Source organism: Rhodnius prolixus, unplaced genomic scaffold (genome assembly GCF_049639745.1).
Source record: "Rhodnius prolixus isolate KJV_2025 unplaced genomic scaffold, Rpr scaffold_2, whole genome shotgun sequence".
Taxonomy (NCBI): domain Eukaryota; kingdom Metazoa; phylum Arthropoda; class Insecta; order Hemiptera; family Reduviidae; genus Rhodnius; species Rhodnius prolixus.
The window spans coordinates 52,872,678-52,887,721 of record NW_027411592.1 but is presented as its reverse complement, the minus strand read 5'-3'; the positions used below and the strand labels follow the sequence as shown (position 1 = coordinate 52,887,721).

Below are 15,044 nucleotides of genomic sequence, written 5' to 3'. Positions count from 1 at the left end.
ACTGAATCCCATACAAGAGATAAATAAACAAATATCGGAGTTATTGATTATCGTATGACTAAACGTGAACATTTCTTTCGCCCTTAAGTGAAGTGTATACATAACATATTTAGCAACCATGAGGCTGTATCATATCGTAGTTCATGAAAACATGTCTTCTCAACAACAGCATGTAGATGACAGACAAACATAAGAAGTGGAAGAATGTTTGACCAACAAAATGATGGTAGTACTTCCTTGTAGTTTGGATATATCTAGTTTTTACAAGAAACTTGAGATCCAACGATAGGAGCGGGAGAAAAACTCTTCTATTCCTGCCGGGGACCTGTACCGCCAGCTAACCACAAGTTCTTTTGCTTTTACAAACATCTTCTACCAGGAGTATCCTTTCTAGACTGAAGGATATATCTATCTCCTCTGCTTACCATCTTATCGGCCATTCGTTCTTTTTTTAAATAAAACTCGCCCTAGAAACCTCCTTCCGGTTAGAGCTTCCTGTTTGATCTCCATCTCGAGCAGTAGTTCTTTCACAGGGAAATAAAAAGTTTTCAAGAGGAAGAAGGAATCACTTTTCAAGGCAAAAAAAAAAAACTCTCCAAAGTGATAAACGGATTTTCTCGTAGTTTTCACATGAAGAAAAGTTGGTGTCAACACGCACACGGCGGCTACCCTCGTATTCCTCCAAAATTTCACAGCCTCACAAATTTTCCAAAAAAAAAACAAAAAAAACTCCAAACATTTGAGTCAAGGAATAATCCTCATCGACTATCTGGAAAAGGGTAAAACTATTACAGGTGCATATTATTCATCGTTATTGGACCGTTTGAAAACCGAGCTGCAAGAAGAACGCCCACGATTGGCCCACAAAAAAGTCCTTTTCCATCACGACAACGCACCAGCTCACACCTCAGCAGTTGTGGTCGCAAAATTAATGGAAATAGGGTTCCAACTCGTTTCACATCCCCCCTATTCTCCAGACTTGGCTCCCTCGGACTACTATTTGTTCCCCAATATGAAGAAATGGCTGGCGGGAAAAAGATTTTATTCAAACGAGGAGGTGATTGCAGAAACGAATGGCTATTTTTCAGACTTGGACAAATCCTATTATTCGGAAGGGATCAACAAACTAGAGCAGCGTTGGACGAAGTGTATAAGCCTAAAAGGAGACTATGTTGAAAAATAAAAAAGGTTTACCCCAAAAAATTAAGTAGTTTTTATTTTTGCACGGACTTTTCAAACGACCCTCGTACATCAATAGGTTATTAAATAAGGGCTCAGCATTTCCACGTTGATAACTCAGGTCCGTATCTAGATGCTAGCTCTTCCTAGGTCCGGATGCGGACAGTGCACTGGAAAAAAAGGCGTCAGGCGATCTTATGATGTGCATTTAATTTTTTTTTTAAAAAAAAAAGAGTCAAAATTTGGGAATTGTGAGAACTTTCAGTCTTCAGAGATTGTAATGTTTTAATTGAATTCCTTAGTTCAGCTCAATGTAGTCTCTAATAGGTTTTTTGTGTATTAAACCTCTCTTCTTCAGCAAGAGATCAGATCTGTTGTTGTCTGGTTCTTTCTTGGAACGATATAGTTAGCAGTAAGAAACTAATTGCTAATAGCATTTCCATTTTAAAGAAAGATGTGACAAATAGAGATGTAAGAACTTAATAAGGGACTAATAGGGTGAGCCTACTTCTAGGGCGCCTAGTTTGAGGAAAACAAATAATTGCATAGAAGGAAACTCTAGCACAATTATTTAACTTGAACCCACTCTCCAGAGAGATATTTACAAATAAAAAAACATTCTAATTTAAAGGGAATATTAAAAAAATTGGTACTTAAAAAATGTAATATATCATACTTTATATTTATTTTGCAAAATTTCTGTGAAGATAATCTGCACGAAGATTTTTGGTCCATTTATTTAAGCAGCCGGGAAAATATTTCTCTCTTTTAAGAGCCGCGTCGACGTGCAAATACATCGTGATGATAAAGAGAGTGTCGCCTATTAAAAAGAATACGATCCCTGGGATAAACAAGGATACAGATGGGGAGGAGCTTTAAAAAACAAAGTGGGAGAAGAAAAGTAACAAAAAAGAAAGTAAAAAAGCTGGGAGACCATTTAGTTGGATGGAAGGCCCCCTAATTAAAAATATTATTAAGGGGACCTTCTCCTTCTCACACCTTACAGGGGTCTTCACGGTGGAGGCGGCAGGTGATTAAATAAAAGGAGGTTAAGAGGTGGGTCATTAGTATTCATCAGTGTTTGAAGAGGTGTTGGGGAATTAGCCGGGCATGTGGAGGTGTAACAGAACCGGCCGCCTCTTTTCTTCCAATCAAGTAACCAAAACCACTAAAATGGTTATTTTTCGTCACGAAACCCTTTAATCTTTAAGTTGATTGGTTTAAATGAAAGAATCTGGTTTGAACGCTCGGTCAAATTTTGTTTGGGAATTTTAAATTTCTTCTGAAAAGATTACGAGGGTCGTTTAAAAAGTCCGTGCAAAAATAAAAACTACTTAATTTTTTGGGGTAAACCTTTTTTATTTTTCAACATAGTCTCCTTTTAGGCTTATACACTTCGTCCAACGCTGCTCTAGTTTGTTGATCCCTTCCGAATAATAGGATTTGTCCAAGTCTGAAAAATAGCCATTCGTTTCTGCAATCACCTCCTCGTTTGAATAAAATCTTTTTCCCGCCAGCCATTTCTTCATATTGGGGAACAAATAGTAGTCCGAGGGAGCCAGGTCTTGAGAATAGGGGGGATGTGAAACGAGTTGGAACCCTATTTCTATTAATTTTGCGACCACAACTGCTGAGGTGTGAGCTGGTGCGTTGTCGTGATGGAAAAGGACTTTTTTGTGGGCCAATCGTGGGCGTTCTTCTTGCAGCTCGGTTTTCAAACGGTCCAATAACGATGAATAATATGAATAAAATAATAGTTTTACCCTTTTCCAGATAGTCGATGAGGATTATTCCTTGCGAATCCCAAAAGACAGTCGCCATAATCTTTCCGGCGAAGACCGCTTTTTTGGCGCAGATTCCCCCTTGGTAACCCATTGTTTAGATTGTTCTTTGGTCTCAGGAGTGTAATGATGTATCCATGTTTCATCCACAGTGACGAAACGACGCTTAAAGTCCTGCGGATTCTTCTGGAACAGCTGCAAACCGTCCTTGCAACACTTCACACGATTTCGTTTTTGGTCAAGCGTGAGCAATCGCGGCACCCATCTTGCGGATAGCTTTGTCATGTCCAAATGTTGATGCAAAATATTATTGTACCCGTTCATTCGAGATGCCCACAGCACTAGCAATCTCACGCACCTTCACTCCTCTGTCATCCATCACCATATCATGGATTTTATCAATGATTTCTGGAGTAGTAACCTCAGCAGGGCGTCCAGAACGTTCAGCGTCACTTGTGCCCATATGGCCACTCCGAAAATTTTGAAACCACTTATAAACTGTTCTAATCGAAGGTGCAGAGTCACCATAATGTTTATCAAGCTTCTCATTAGTCTCCTGAGGCGTTTTGCCTTTCATAAAGTAGTGTTTAATCAACACACGAAATTCTTTTTCGTCCATTTTTTGAAAATCACTCGACTTCCTCGATTCAAACGAATGCCAAACACAAAGAAATAGAACCGATTTGGTTGAAACTTGGTGTGTGTTCTTCCAAGAGATGCTACTAACTAAACATAACCTCGATACGCGCCAGTAGTGCTATCTCTCTGACTTTGCACGGACTTTTCAAACGACCCTCGTATTTTGCGTTTAATATTATGAACGTTCAATTGTAGATGTTATATTGTTCTGTCACAATTTTATTATTTTCTGGGGTTATATTCCATAAATCCTACCGGGTTAAAATTAAAATGCAACTGAATCCCATACAAGAGATAAATAAACAAATATCGGAGTTATTGATTATCGTATGACTAAACGTGAACATTTCTTTCGCCCTTAAGTGAAGTGTATACATAACATATTTAGCAACCATGAGGCTGTATCATATCGTAGTTCATGAAAACATGTCTTCTCAACAACAGCATGTAGATGACAGACAAACATAAGAAGTGGAAGAATGTTTGACCAACAAAATGATGGTAGTACTTCCATGTAGTTTGGATATATCTAGTTTTTACAAGAAACTTGAGATCCAACGATAGGAGCGGGAGAAAAACTCTTCTATTCTTGCCGGGGACCTGTACCGCCAGCTAACCACAAGTTCTTTTGCTTTTACAAACATCTTCTACCAGGAGTATCCTTTCTAGACTGAAGGATATATCTATCTCCTCTGCTTACCATCTTATCGGCCATTCGTTCTTTTTTTAAATAAAACTCGCCCTAGAAACCTCCTTCCGGTTAGAGCTTCCTGTTTGATCTCCATCTCGAGCAGTAGTTCTTTCACAGGGAAATAAAAAGTTTTCAAGAGGAAGAAGGAATGACTTTTCAAGGCAAAAAAAAAAAAACTCTCCAAAGTGATAAACGGATTTTCTCGTAGTTTTCACATGAAGAAAAGTTGGTGTCAACCCGCACACGGCGGCTACCCTCGTATTCCTCCAAAATTTCACAGCCTCACAAATTTTCCAAAAAAACTCCAAACATTTGAGTCATTATTCAGTTTTTACCAAATACTATGCTATGGAAAACCGCTAGAATGTAATTTTAATAGGAAACCCTAAACCGCTAGCCAAGAACTTTACATGAAAGATATTGATCACTTAAATATGTGGCAGGAGGTTTCCAATTATTTTGGTAATTAAATTAAATATTATTACACCTTCTTGTTTGTAACAGATGTAAAATTAATTTTTAGCCATTTTGTGTATGCTTGAGAACATCTAAAGCTCTTAATATTTTTGATTTTTCTCAGAAAAATCACTAGGAAAACTACTTATTTCCCGATATTAAGAAAAATACTAGCTTTACTGCCTTGGCAATATTTTTAGTAGAAAGGGGATGAAAAAAATACATAAAAATGACCAATCGCGTGCTCTTCTTTCTCTTTGATAACAAGTTAAAAAAATTAAAATATGATTAATAAATACCAGATTTTGAAATGGCCTAGCACCTTTAATTTTGAAGATATCAAATTGCGGTTTCCGGTTTCTTTCATAACTTTTTAAAACTCTTTAAAACTGTGTATATGAAAATGGAGGTCTACTACGAACCCTCACTTTTGGTCGCGCGTCAGCCGTGTATGCGGGCAGGAATCTAAAATCAAATCACATATTCTGAAACTAGAGGTGACGGGCAACAAATTTTTCCTCTACCATTTTTTGCTCAGATTAACCGTTTAAGTATGAAATGCATTTGAGCCGTCTTAAAATGAACACCCTGTATAATGCATAATTAGAAGTATCCAAGAAAGTCTAGGTGCCATTTTCCTTGTAAGAGAATTATCTATTGAGTTGAATCTATTGAAGAGGTACTCGATTTTTTGGCAGCGTATTACCCTAGAGTATATTTCAGGAAAATGGCAATGAAAAAGAAATAGGAGAGAAGGTCCTTCCTCTTTTAGTTCCTCAAAGGAGCAATCGAAGATGTTGTTTCCCCTTCTTCACTACTCCGTTTATTTCTTTCCGTTTTCCTTTTAACCGCCAGTAAATTGCTTACTTAGGTCTCTTTCTGATATAATCCCAGTGCATACACTAGATATAAAGTAATCTTTAAATTCAGTTTCATTTATCGTGTAGATAATGTAGTTGCATGCCCACCTTATTTAGTTAGCAAGTTCACTGTAAAAAGGAAACGTATCAAATAGCACTTTAATTAACGTAGTGAGAAAAATTTGATTTGGCCGGCCCATGTTGGAATATTTGATGTCACAAAGAATGGTACTAATTACTAAAGCTAATTCAACCAATACTAAACAAATAACTACATATATATGTATACCAGAGTTAGTCACTCCCTCAGTTCATTTACATCAATAGAAGTTTTATATCTACCCATCAGATTTCAAATGAAGCATGATTGGTTGGTAGCCAAATGCTTTTATATTGCTAGAAATTTACTTTGAATTATTTGTCCAACTCAGTTTAAATAGCAGTGCTACAATGTTTGTTGGTCGGTCCAATAATGTTGGGGGCAGTTAATTTCTGGTGACTGGTTTAAAATCAGTGAACTCAAAAATGCTCTTTTAACAAATTTTGCAGTGAATAGATTTTCTCGTTCATGAGTGTTTAAATTTCCATTAAAAAAAAATTAATTTAATTAAAAACTATATACCTACTACTCGCTTAATACATTGATTATAATGAAAATTTATACACGCTGTCAGGTGCCACGATAGCCGAGCGTTTATAGGCAAGACCCGCAATGCTAAGATGTATTGCTGGTTAGTGGGTTCGATTCCCAGTGTCTAGGCTTTGGATTTTATTTAATGGTTAATATGAGAAATTTATAGTAATGTTTACTAGCCGCCTTCGTCCCACGACACCTAATTTTGTAGGTGGACGTTAAGCCCCGCCTGAAATAATAGGCAATTACTTTACCTTTTTTTTTTCTTTACAGGCTCTCTGCCAGACAGCTTTAGCTGCTCAGTGCTGTTGGTTCAATGTATTTCCAGTAAATAAGTTCCGTGTTGAAAGATGTGCGTAATACTCATCTCTGACTGTTATCACCTTTTCATTTGATTCTGAACTTTATCCAAACACAAATGTTTTTATATTTGGGAACAGGTGGATGTTCCAATAACTCGTACTTTGAATCCTTCAAATTTTCCTGTACCCAAAGTAGTTCATTTAGTGCAGTATCCCATGATAAAAAATGAGTTTTTTCTTTGTTTTCTTTGTTTTTTTTTTTTTTTTTTGCAATGCTCACGAAAGTTTTGATTGGTACTTTGTTTTTGGCACGTAGTTGTGAACACACGCCAGTGCCACACAAATAAATTTTGGCGTTCAAAATCAGTTAGATTGCTTTTTTATCCAGCATTTAACAACTTCTTTGTATTTAATTCTTGAAAATGTAATCCATCTCATTAATCTTAAACCACCTGTCCTTCAACACTATAGGCAGTGTTTTGCACACTATAGACTATATAACACTATAGATGCTTTTATCTGTGTTTACAGTTTTGGGGGCTGGTCCTTCTTTAGAAAATCATTAGAAGAGGTACGACTATGTTATAAGAAAAATTGAGCCTCGCATTTTTATTTTGCTCTGATGAAAATGAAGGACCAGACATTTCATAGATTATTAGATGAATTTCCTGTGGCGATAGACAGATTAAAATGAAGAATTTTATAACGGGAATATTTCTGAAAATATAAATTTCATAGTAAAATGTATCTTAAAAATGGTAGACCCTTTTTCGAAACGGTAAAATACTTTTTTATTTAACGCGGAAATACGTAATGTGAAAACACAGTTTTAAAAATTGGACTCTATATACGTATTTGATACGCAATATTTTCGCTTACCCGTGGATAAGAAATAATAAAATATAAGCAGTCTAAAACAAACTACTCGTAGTGCGGTGAATAGATTTGAAAGTAAAATAAATAAATCACTACCAAAATAGTATAATAAATATCTAAAAGGGAAATTTAATAAAAACAAGATCATGTAATATGGAATTATTATATATACTATATAAAGTTTGTTTTCTTTGTACTATTTTCTTGTCTCTATCCAACACAGAAACGGAGCCCCTGTGCGGCTCTCGTCTACTCCGCACAACCCATTTCTCTTCACCAACAGGGACGTACTATGTCGGCCCGAGCTTCTGCTAGCGAGTATCATCGCTTTGTTTAATTTTAAGTTCATATACAAACACTTTGTGTATGTTAACTTCTTTTTTCTTCACTGCACAGACTTCCGCCATTTTAAGTGCCATCATATTATCTTGTTTTTCTTTAATTTAATGTTATAATTTAAACATTTTCGCTGGCTAAAGTTTTGAACCATTGTTTTCTTCTTTTCACGGACTGCCTTTACTGCTTTTAAGACTAAAAGAAATACCTTAGAAACTGATCTGGGGCCGGAAATCTGTTTGGAGATATGAAAAAAGTTTTTAGCGCAGGTGACTGTGATCAAATCAAGAATTGTCACTAATAAAGTTCTAACCAAAATCCGATATCGTATCGTATGTACAGGTAGTCCTCGGGTTATGACTCCCATTTATAGTACAGTACTGTACAGTATGTACTATGAAAAGCTCGTGAACTACTGTACGTGTTTTGGTGTGCAGTACTGTGCAGTATTTTGAAAAGCCCGCGAAATACTGTACGTGTTTTGGTGTGCAGTACTGTGCAGTAGTATGAAATTTTTATTACAGTACATTACTGTTTTTTATTACTGTTTCATTTCATTATTAAACTTCTGTACAGTATTTTATACGTGTTTTTTTAATAATTATGTAGGGTACTGTGTTAGGATAGGCTAAGTGCTTACAGTACTGTAATGTTATTATGGTAATACAATACTGTACTGTAGCGTAAAGTCGGGTGAGATGGCCAATCGGGAGAGATGGCCAACAGCCGAAATTTAACCGAAATGTCGTCCGACGGCGCTGCGTGACCTCTCCAGTGATGAACCTTCATGTCTGACTACAGTGAGTTCATTTTGGTCTGCGTCAAAGCGTTATTAATTAACTCAGAGAATAAAAACATTATCGCCTCAACAAAAATTTTATGATAGTTGCATACTGCGTGCTGCAGCGAATGTATTTGTCGAAATTTTAGTGTTGTTTTTCTACATATTAGGAAAGTACAGTATACATTAATGAATCCTAACTTCTAAAACTGTCAAAAAGTACGCGTTGAGTTATGTTTATCATGTTGGCCATCTCTCTCTAGCATTCGGGACAGATGGCCATCAAACAGTAGGGATAGATGGCCAATTATTTTTACTTTTTTTCTGTTATAGTTTGGCTCAATTTCCAATTCAGTGCAGAAAAATGCCAATTACGCATAAATTAGACAGAACACTAACCGCAGAAATTATACTGAAGAAAATTTGAGATCGTATTAACCCCACACCCAAAACTGTCGTCTCTGCAAGAAAACGAGCCAAGTCTGTTGTCACTTTATTAACTTCACCCGAGCACATTGCTATTGTGGAAAACAGAGTTGCAAAGAAATCCAAACCAACAAGAAATACCATCCCCAAAGAGACAATTGTGAAAGAAAGGATTGTCCGAAAAAGAAAACGCTCACCTTCCCCAAGTTCCGATGAAAAGGATGTAACGGGAATCGAAACAGGAAATATGGTAGTTTACGTATGGTCCGACTTACGTCGAAAAAAACGGTTTACGATGCTGCGCAGGAACGGATCAACGTCATAAATCGAGGACTACCTGTATTTATCAATTGACATTTTTTCTGGGATCATTTTCTAGGGTTATTTTTCCCAAAATCTATTTGGTTTTGTTTTGTTAAAAAATTGCCATTCATGAATAAGGATATGCCCCATACTTTGAATAAAATTTGATAATTTTATCTTTTATAGGAAATTTAAGAAAACAAAGTTCTCAAAGTTGGGTGTTTTTTCTACATAATATTAAGTTTATTCGTGCAGCATTTTTCACCATTAATCCTTATACAGCTGACCTACCTGGACAGTTTAATTATTATTATTCTTAAATATTTCATGCAACAGCTGTTATAGTTTAGACTTTTTATTTTAATCTTTAAAAGATTCCTTAAGAGATTCGTTCGTTCAGTGATTCCCTTGTAACAGTCCAAGATCGGGAAGTAATTATGTATTTTATTGCTTTTCTTTTTTTGCGCTGGTGTTTTATGATCATGCATATATTCCATTTTGAGTTTTTATATCCGTTTTTGTGGTCACTACATATATATATATATATATATATATAGTGCACATATACCTATATATACAGGGTGACCAGAGTTATATGCTCCACCCACTTTTTTTTTAAACGGCGGGAAATTTCGAAAAAATAAAAAACACGTATTTAATCATTTTTAGTCTATTTTATTTTCAGTGATTGACCCATTTTTTTTAAAACCCTTGTATCTCGAGATACAACATCCAGAATCTGTTCAAACTGGGCACAATCAACGGATAGGCAAGCCAAAACTCTGGACTCCCACACTTTGCTTGTAGCAGCACTTATGGTAGCGAAGTCAAGATCTAGGTAGGCTAGAGTTATTTGACGTTTCAGATCATCGACTGAAGTCACGGGATTAAGGTTACTGTACACTTTATTTTTTAGATATCCCCCCAAAAAAATAGTCCATTGGGGTTAAGTCTAGAGATCGAGGTGGCCATTGGATGGGACAATGAGTCCCTAAGCACTTTTCATGGAAATTTCTGTCCAGGTAACCTCGAACCACTCTCGCATTATGTGCCGGGCAACCATCTTGTTGAAAATACATATCTAGCCGACGTTGTAGATGAACATCTTCAAGCAGAACTGGCAAAAATGTCTCTTAAAAAAAAGTTAGATACCTTTCACCAGTTAAGTTCTCTCTGTAGAAGTATGGGGGCCGATTGGTTGATTTCCTAAAACTCCACACCAAACGTTTGTAGAAAAAATAACCTGAATGTCGAATAACTCTAGCCTCCCTAGATCTTGACTTCACTACCATAATAGTGCTGCTAAAAGCGAAGCGTGCGAGTCCAGAGTTTTGGCTTGCCTATCTGTTGATTGTGCCTAGTTTGAATAGATTCTTTAAAAAAAAATAACATAGTTTTGACAATAGACTGAACATTGTTTTACATATTTTAAATTACCATAACTTTTGAAAAACCTAACCGATTTCAAAAAAAAAAATTTTCGTTTTTTTTAGGAGCTCAAATACCATAAAAATATGCAACAAAAAATATAACGTTCCATTTGAAAAACAAAAGTTGGATGATGTATCTCGAGATACAGGGGTTTAAAAAAATGGGTCAATCACTGAAAATAAACTAGACTAAAAATGATTAAATACGTGTTTTTTATTTTTTCGAAATTTCCCGCCGTTTAAAAAAAAAGTGGGTGGAGCCTGTAACCATGGTCACCCTGTATATATATATATAATACACATGTGTAGATATAAAACTTTTAATTGAAAAACTTCTATGAAAATTTATGTTTGGTTAGTTTTGGGGAAGTGATGGACTGCAGACTTCCTCTTAAAACCCCGCGGTGAATTTACAATTTAAGTGAGTTTAAGAAACTTTTCGTAATGTTGGTTAAGCATTTGAAATATTGTTTTAAAAATCAGAGATCCGAGACAATGTATATAAGTTTGAACTTTAAGAATTTGTCGTAGTAATACTCGTAGTATAAGTCTACCAAATATACCAGATAAATTGAATTTTTCTGCAACCATGTAGGGAAGTTCTCATTACTCAATTAAAATCTAAAATCAGCTGTGTAATGCCCAACTTCCCACACTAGTGGGGGGAAATTCCCATTAGTGTCACTTTCCGCACAAGTGAGTGGAAAAACTTTATTGTGCTTCCTTGATATAAGAAGTTTTGTTATTAACATAAATATTTTCTGTAAAACTCTAATAAGCTTATTTAAATTTATTTTATTTAAATAATTAAAAAACGAATATTAAACAATAAAATAAAAATTGAAAGGAATATAGAAATAAAAATAATACTTTAATAAATAATTAGATATTTTTAATTATAACAGTTAAAAAGGTTATAGTGTTACCTTATAGAAATTTAAAATGGATTCTAGTGATGCCTGTTTAGAAAACACTCCTCCATCAATAAAAGAAACAGCAGAAAATGTAATAAGTAATGTAAATACGTAAGTAATGTAAATAATTGTAATATAACAGTAAATGTTTATAATAAATAAATTACTTTTTGTAGACTGTAAAAATGAAATTTTTAATTTTATTAGTTAATAAATGGTTGCAGAAAAAATATAATATTTAACTCTAGTGTAAAGTATTTTCCTCACACTCGGCAATTTGCACTTGCACTCGCTGGTGCGTGCAAACCCTGCCTCGCGTGAGGAAAAGTAATACTTTCCACACTTGTTAAATAAATAACTATTTATTTGCCTCTTACAAAGAAAGGGAAGCTTTGCAATCGTAAAGATTTTAGATTTTGAATTTTACACTGGAAATTCTATTTTGAGATCCGAAAATTTGATTTTCACAAATTCACAGTTTTCGTGGAAAAATTCAATTTCTATTCTGTTTTAAAAGTAAAATATTTTAAAGGAGGAAAATAGCTCAAAAGATTTTTTTTTTTTTTGAACTTCAAAATTGCCCATTACAAAGATACATAACTTTAATGGGTAACATTTTTTCCCTCCAAAAATGCTTTTTAAAGGCAGTTTTAGGGATAGAAAGTTAGGGTAGAACTTCGCTCTTAGTGGGCCATTAAAGTATTAATTAGGATTGAATATGTAAGTAAAATTCCTAATTAGAAGTTAGTCGGTGCGGAAAAGGTAACATATTAAATTTGTAAACAAAATTAGAATTTTAGATTCTGCAATAACTTAAGTCAAAATCAACCATTCCTGTGTACGTAATATTAACAAAAACATAAGTCCAACAAGTCTTAACAAATATTTTATTAAAAACACCAGAACATTATTATCAGTGGCTGATCTTGATAACAGATTAATTTTTACAGTTTCCTTGCGGGCAAAGAAATAATTAGATAACTGATAATCGGGAACAGTAAGTAGCGTTAATAAAAAAGACACATCCATAAAAATTAAACTTAATAAAATAAAATTTTTTTTAAAAAAAGGGTTAAAAATACACTTTGTAACAAGAAGTTTAAGCGATAATTATTTCTGAGTAACTTCACAATTGCTCTGTATCTTTTGCTCGCAATTATTTTTCTTCCTTTTCTGTTTATAAATTCTTTCTTTTAATTAAATGAAAGGGCTCTAATTTATTGTAGCTTTAAATGAAAAATAAATTCAAATATTTTTGGTCGTTGCAATTATCTATGACTTTTAAACGGCGGGAAATTTCGAAAAAATAAAAAACATATTTAATCATTTTTAGTCTATTTTATTTTCAGTGATTGACCCATTTTTTAAAACCCTTGTATCTCGAGATACAACATCCAGAATCTGTTCAAACTGGGCACAATCAACGGATAGGCAAGCCAAACTCTGGACTCCCACACTTTGCTTGTAGCAGCACTTATGGTGGCGAAGTCAAGATCTAGGTAGGCTAGAGTTATTTGACGTATTTAAACTCTTAAAGTCAGCGTAACTGTTTAAATTTTTAATATTTTTTAAATAATTATTTATTTAGTTATTTACAATCTGTATAAATCTTTGTTTGAGAAAAGGTGTCCGATTTGCTTTAATAAGTTTTCGTTGATTACAACAGAAAATCACCTGAAGAATATGACGTAGCAATATTGAAAATATCACTTATCAATTTTACATTAAACGATTTGTTACAATTATTGGCAAAAGTTTGTTAACAGTAATCAAGAAGATAAAGAATGGTAACTATAAAGAACGAAGTAACAATATCACTTATGTATCCTCTAGCGTGGGCTTAAGTCAGCGGGAGTGGCCAATAGACATCCGACAATAAGCCTCTTCTCCTTTTAGCCAATTGGAAAGAATTTTACTGCTTGGACGTGACCTTGCCCTTAGAATGGCTTCTTTTACTTTTCCCTTATCTCATGGAGTACATAACGACAGACAATAACAGACCTAACCCTCCATCAACTAGCCTCCTTACTTACTCCTTCTCGTTCTCCTATTCCTTCTTCGTGGCGTTTGTCTACATCCTTTTTTTTTTTTTTTTTTTTGCTCAAATGTGTTTTTTATGATCCTTAAAAAATAATGAAAAACTTTTGGGAATCCTTAAAAATTTGTAACGTAGCTAAGAAGATATTTGTAGATTTGGTTTTTTCGGAAAATGAATTATATCGGGATGACCATTTTTCGGTCTTTCGGGGAATGGACAACTGGCTTCCAAGGCTGAGGTTTAACCCAACACTATGTGATCCTGATCAGGTTGAACTTATCTTTTAAAAGGATTAAGCATCTGTTCGAATAATCTGGCTGCGATGAAGGCACTTGTAACCACTTCGATGTTTGTGCTAGAATATTCCGGCGACTGGAACCAAGGATGTACTTCTAAACTGGGTCATTTAAATCATAGATGAGAAGGTGGTAATATGGGACAGTCTTTTTTTTACCTTGCATATTTTGAACACTACAGAATTTGAAATCTACTCTGAAGTAAAATCATAGACGTACATTATTTGTCTTTGTAAATTTGGAGTCCTGAGTGGATCACAGCAAGGAGTCTGGAGTTACACTGAAGAAGTCTGTCATGGTGCTATATTGGGTTTTCAGAAAGTGTTGTGGTAATATGCTACACGCATAATAATTATATTTAATGTTCTCGTTTCTCTATGAATTGTAAAAAATAAGCCTTAAATATGCCACAAACTTTTACACAATTATCGTACATTAAGGATAAAAATTAGGGTTTAATCAGTTTTCTCCAGAGAAATGTCAAGAAATCTTTGAAATGATCTTTTTAGGCCCTTTATAGTACTCTGTAGACAAAAAAAAATTATAAGACACTAGTTTCATCCTCAGTGCCACTTTTCACACTTGTTCGGCAGACGATTAACGAGGTTGTTATATGGGACAACGCTGTCCCATAATACCACCATACACCGCCTACAATATAACCTAATTTTTTTTCCAATATACATTCATATTTGAAATCCATAATACTGGCAATTACTTTCTACACTTTTAATGTCTAAGGGAAATTATTCTAACTTTCCTCGGTATTAACCAAAAGCAGAGGAAAATCAACCATAAGAAAACTTTTTAGCATTGACAAAATTAACACGGTCCTCTCTTGGACAAAGCTGCCTCACTTGGTGCCTTCTGCAGCAGACAAAGCCTACCCCAATGAGTAGTAAGGCACCAAAAACTAACAGATAGCACTACTGGTTTCACAAAAACAGGGGTGTCCCAAATTCCAACCCCGTCCCAAATTACCACCTTTTTCTCTATAGATATTTCCGGAAATGAGTTGGCTAAATTAAATGCTGATCTCCCATTATTCTACACAATATTTTTATAGCTTTCAAAAATGATTTTTAATTGGATTTCTCACAAT

At 34.7% G+C, this 15,044-nt stretch overlaps 1 protein-coding gene and 1 long non-coding RNA gene across 2 annotated transcripts in view; both read left to right on the top strand.

The window, feature by feature from the left end:
- Positions 1-15,044, top strand: part of Fkbp14 (peptidyl-prolyl cis-trans isomerase Fkb14) — a 163,845-nt gene that overhangs the window by 54,896 nt on the left and 93,905 nt on the right. The gene's annotated exons all lie outside the window — the stretch shown is intronic.
- Positions 10,776-15,044, top strand: part of LOC141448519 (uncharacterized) — a 48,692-nt gene continuing 44,423 nt past the window's right edge. The window contains exon 1 of the long non-coding RNA XR_012455095.1: positions 10,776-11,115. This is a non-coding gene — a long non-coding RNA (uncharacterized lncRNA). The remainder of the gene's footprint in view (positions 11,116-15,044) is intronic.